We start from the raw sequence: 6,075 nt of genomic DNA on the forward strand, positions 1-6,075 counted from the left end.
CTGGTTATCGATAATCACATCGTCAAAAACCACCACAGAATTCTCGAGACAGCAGTCTAGTGGTATCACTTCAGAAGCAAATATAGCTATGCCTAGCCCCTCGTACAATTTCGACAGCTGGCGATACTTCGGTTGCTCCAAACTTTTGTAGAAAACATGCAGTTGCCTGTTCTTCCAGTTTAACCAGTTGGCTGCAAGAAGAAAATTATCAATAAGTAACGTTGTTGTTTTTCCACATACAGAATGTCCAACAATGAGGCAGCGAATGTTGTCGGGTAGAAGCTCGCCATTTTTCCTATCATGGCGTTCCGATGGAGAATCTGGCATTCGCCGTACCACATCCGAAGCACCCTTTACATAATCACCTCGTATGCGTCGATCCAACTTTTATCCTGGATTCCCAGCCATTTCATCAACAGTTTGTCACCTTTTCTACGTAATACCTTTTCAATAAGATACGTGTCGGGGTGTTTTGTTTTAGAAAGTTCCTCTTCGTAAAATCTTCCTTTCAGAATTTCGTCGCAATTATCTTCTATTATATACGTGTGACGGTTTCCGTGTAAGACTCGAACTACGGTGAAAAGTTCCGCACTCAAATTTTTAGTAAAGCCTTTTTCAAACGCAAGCTTAAATTTACTGATTCTCACCTGATCTCCAATTTTGTATTTCGGTTTCTTGCATGTAAATTTGTACTTTGGAAAATAAACCGTAGAAATTAAACGCCACTCGTCAGATTTGTTGATGTCAGCTGGTTTCATGTTTATCGTGCGATGCAAACTGTCATTATAGCTGTTAACAAGTTCCTTAAGCATGTCGAGCCACTTGTAATTCCCCTGAAGCGTGAATTGTTTCCACATGCGTGTTTTGAGTGTTCGGTTGAAACGTTCCACTATGCTGGCTTTGATGTGACTAAAAGTGGAGTAATGTTGAATATTTTGTTTTTGAATAAATTGCTGAAAGACAAAGTTGTAAAATTCTTCTCCGTTGTGTGTTTGAAGAAATCGAGGATGTCTGCCACTTTTATCGAAAATAGTTTTGAAAGCTTCCACTACACAGGTTCCTGTTTTTGCCTTGATTGGTAAAGCCCACGCAAATTTTGAAAATCTATCAATAGCGGTGAGAAGATACCTGAATCCCTTGTTGATTTTATGTACATTTTTTAAGTTGCCATTGCCCATTTCCACAAGGTTAGCTTGCCACAGGTCCACTATGCCCTTGGTCACTACCGGCAGTCGTATGTAGTTTCGCTGTGCAGGTTTTTGCAGCTCGTTCACAATACCTTGCCTAGACATTGTGCGAAAAAAAGAATATAGCTTGGATGATATTTCTGGCCGCTGACAATGCCGGGTTTTCTGTGTACAGCATGTCACCTATTTCTAAGTCGATAACTTGAGTGGTATCTTCGGGAAAAACAGTCTCGCCAGTTTCGGTTTAGGTGAAATCGACCAACTCCACTCCTCTTATTTTAGGCTCGTCACTGATGTTCGTCACGGTCATGGTTGGGTAGTGGGTTGCGTGAGGAAAATACAGTATGAAACCTTGACGAACTGAAGTGTGCCAGCGATGAAAAACTGGTGATTGGTTTTGGCAGGAGTCAACATGTAGAGTTTGGCACCCGGATGGAAGAGCGAGGAAAATTCGCTGTTTGGAATGCTGTATAGTTTAATGGCAACAGTGGACTTGAGATTGTAGATGCTGGCGTTCAGGGTGTTTACATTGGTTCGAACCTCGCTCTCCACATCCTCCAATCTACCGTTTACCGATTCCAGATGCTCCTCGATAGCACGGACAACAGTGTCGTAATCGGGCTTGATCTTCACATCGACAATTAGCCTCTTGAATTTCTCGTTTAACTCATGTAGTTGGGTACTGAAATTGGTTATGGCCGATTCCTGGCTCACCTCGATGCTGCCAATTTGCTCTTTCACATTGGCGATAATCTGCTGCAGACTTTCCACGAGTGTCAACTTGGAGCTCTGGGTTGCGAGGTCGTGGACCTGGGTTCTAATTTCCGCAAACAAGCCATGTAGCTCGCTGAAGTTCTGGTTGGAGGGTATGGTTGCAACGGACTACCGAAGAAATTCAATTTCGATTTCGATGTTTTTGATGTCGTCGGATTTCAGTATTCGGTTGAGAGACCAGTTCACGCTTTTCAATTCCTGCGAGGTAGGTAGGGTGGCCACCGTGGTTTGGAGCGACTGCAAAGCTTTTTTCACCGCATCCAACGCTGAGGCAGCAGCAGCAGCGCGTATGCCTTCTTGTAATTGTGTTATGTCGTCCTGGGTGGGAGTGGATTGTTGCAAAGTTTCCAAATTAGTCTGTATGTCGTCGATCAAGTGATGAAAATGCGACAATTCTGACTCGGTGTTTAGATTTTCCAGCTTGGTGATCTGCTGTTGGATACTGTCCAGAGTATCCCTGATGCCAGGCAGTTTGGATTCCAGTGCTTCGTGTACGTTTGCCAGATCATTTTTGATGACAGCAAGAGCTTCCTCAATATGGGCTATGGTACCTTGCAGCTTCCCGAAATCCTCGTAGGTCTCAAGTTGGAGTTTTATATTGGCCACGCTACGGGCAATAGCATTCAGCTCGCTGGACGAAGGTAGATTGTCGATGAAGTCCTCTAACGTTTGGAGTTTAGTTTTGGCTTCGATGATGGCTGCATGCAAAGTGTCTGTTTGAAGCTCAGCCTTCATGCTTTCCAACGTAGGAATTTCGAACGATTGAAACTGTTCGTGCAATTTGGCAATATTGGCATTCACGCGAACGTAGTCATCTTGAGTCTTTATACTCTGGGTAATGTTTTGCAGTTCAGTCGGGATGGTGCTAGTTTGGTCTTGCAAGTGTCGCTTCAGATGTTCCACATCGGAGGTCTGCGTTTGCTGTTGCTTCAAAAATTCGTTCTGCAGCTTGCCTATGCTCAGCGCCAACTTGTCGAAGTTGTCTATTGACGCGAGGTCGGTGCACTTTTGCAGCAGCGATTTGAGCTCGGCGTCGATCTTGAGTACGGAGTCCAGGCACTGAGATTGCAGGCTGGCTATCTCTGACTGGAGGCTGGAGTTGAGCATGGACTGCAGGGCCTGCAGGTCGCTTCGCAACTTCTTGACCCTGACGTCGAGCATGAGAAGCTCGTCGCCTTGGTCGTCGCGTCTCGTGTGACCAAGAATATCGTTAGGCATTGTTACCACTGTGGTTATTTATTATAGGTTAGGTGATTCACATCTCCACAAAAAGAGGGATGCGTTTATCGTATTCGTCCAAGAGCTCCACGTACAGGCGATCTACAGCAGACACATCGTACGTAGTGGTACTGTCCTTCCTATCATGCTTGATGCGATAGATGTTCTTGCCAGAGGAAACCTTGGCCTCCCCTTTGTTCTCGGGATTCATATTGAACTTAAGTGTGCCAGAGATGGGGAACTTATATTAATTCAAGTTGTTGTTGAATACATAGAACGTTTTGCCCACATCCTCGTCGTAATGGGTCTGAATGCTATTCAAGTGTATAATTAACAGACCGTCAAGTTTAGATAGCATGGAAGGCAGGAGTTCGTTGAAGCTCAACGACGTCGTAGGCTGGACGGGCACTTCCATAGCTTGCTTCATGAAGCCAAACAGGTTCATAGGCATGGTTACTTTATATACTTGTGTTGATAGAAATATTGCCAGCCGTAAGGTTTTTTTAAGTGCATTGTATGCATTTCTCACTACTATCTATACGATAGTGCCCCCAAAGCAACGTGTGGATCCCACAAGACAAAATACATCTTTTATCATCATGTGGATCTAATGCTACTTTCCTAACTTTGTTTGTTGTAATCACATCGTCTACACTTTGGATTCTTTTTTCCAATCGTAGCTGCTTCTTCAATTTCTACACACAATCAACATAGTCTTGATATGAATGTTTGTTTTGTACAGTATTTTTTACCAACACCTTTAGCTTTCTTCGTGATGCTGCTCTTAGTTCTAAATGTATACATTTTGGAACGCAAACCTGCAAACTCGAGAATGACGTCACCGTTACACTCGTCCTTTAATTTACCTAGTACGTTTTTGTTAATAGATGGAATTCCAAATCTGTTCGGTTGAGGGTAGGAAGAAATATTATAATAATCAAGCAAGGACGGATTTTTTACATCTTCATATAGATTGGATGTTTTAATGCTATAAATAAAACTGTCGGTGTCCATGTAAAGTAATGAAATGCTATCGTTGTAGAAAGGATGCATAACATTGTAGTGAAATTGAAACATGTGAAGTTTCGATAAATCTAAAACTGTTGCTCCCACATAAATTGGTTTTCGGAATTTTATCACTTTTATATCTAGATTGAAAAGTGACAGATTCTCGTTGTAAATTTTTCGTGATTTAAATCTAGGATCAGCCACCCACTTACTGCATTTATTTTCTTCTGAAACCAATCTCACGTCTGCGTGATTTCAGACGTTCTCCATTGTCTTGCCATATACAGCATTGTTCATCAATTTGAAAAAAATCTTTGTCTAAATCGGAAGTGGCAACTGTTCTATGTTGTGTGTTTGTTTCAATGTATGGTTTGAGCCACTAGGAATTTTTAAACCTGAAGACTCTTCTAATATAAAATATCTTAACACCCATCGCAATCAAAAACTGTAGACTTTTGTAATGGAAACATATCTTTCTTTTTTCTCTAAAGTTAATAAAAGCTTGCGTTGATTAGAATTAGGTGGACATTTAAGTTCGTGTGCCGGTGGTAAATCGGAAAAAAAATATCATACAAATTGTCTGGAAATTCAATATCCACTTCTGCACAGAAACCAAATTCACAATCGTCAAAATTAATAATATTTACGGAAGTTGGTTCTATCCATTCGAAACCTCCATAAGGAAGGTTCTGTACCATGTCATATCCATAGAGATTATTAACGTCGATGTAAAAAATGTAATTCGATGGTATATTTGCATCATATTTTTCTTCCATGTGCATGTTGTTGGCTTCTGCATGTCTCTGTACCAATTGTTTCATCCCACCTCGAATCCCTCTCTCGATGAAAAGTAACATGTCTACATCTGTTAATAATTCTAACTTAATTCTTGTTTGCAACAACATTGCAGACCACGCTAATCCCGAGAGGCTGAAGAAATGTGCAGGGTCTAACTTGTAAATAGACATTGAATGCTTGAAAAACATCCCCAAGTATTGTTATGTCTAATTTCAAGTATGCGTTGTGATAATCTCCGAATGTTTTATATTCTAGTTTATCCCACATTACTTGTGCATGTTCATATTCTATGTCCGTAATTCCTGCATTCTCAGTTGACTGAAGAATTCGTTTTGAGGAGGGAGAGTGTCGTCATTATATTTAGATTCATTGTTTAGGTATTCATACGGATAAATCCCTTTACATCTAATCAGTTTTATATCTATGTTGGGAAAACTAGCTTTCGTAATTTTGAATTGTTCGTCGCAGAGTTGACTCGCTAGAGCGTCCAAACTTATAGAGATAAATCTGAACGAGTCAAGAAACCTCATCTCTATGGTTTCGTTTGTCTCCGAAATCTTGACTTTTTTACTTATAGAACTGTATCGTTCTTCATTTTAAGCAAGAATATCTATTTTTTGTGTGTCATTTCCAAGTTTCGAATTAGGAAATGAAAATCGTAATTCGATCCATTATGAAAAAATATGGGGACAAATGTGTGCCTTTGAATTTTGAGGTTGCAAGCATTACAGATTCCGCTGATGAAACGACCGTCTATGTGCTAATGGTGAAATACTTTACGATTCTCGTTTGTGAAGTATTGATTGCACACTGGACACTCGACAGTTTTATCAAATATTTTTTGTTCCTCTGTTGTCAACAAATTCATCGGTTTGGATATTTGCATGAAGCTGACAATTTTATCAACCTCCTGTTCCATCTTTTCAAAAAAGTGTTCGATAACATTCGGTCCACCGTATACATATGGTTCATTTATTTCATCTTGCCGTACGACAATATAACCAAAACTATTTTGTTCATGAAGCTGGTATGGCGTTGTGGAGGAAATTCCTGGATTTGGTTTGCAGGAGGACAGTGGGTTCAGAAATGA

The sequence above is a fragment of the Lepisma saccharinum genome, unplaced genomic scaffold (assembly GCF_977018435.1).
Source record: "Lepisma saccharinum unplaced genomic scaffold, izLepSacc3.1 HAP1_SCAFFOLD_217, whole genome shotgun sequence".
Classification (NCBI taxonomy): domain Eukaryota; kingdom Metazoa; phylum Arthropoda; class Insecta; order Zygentoma; family Lepismatidae; genus Lepisma; species Lepisma saccharinum.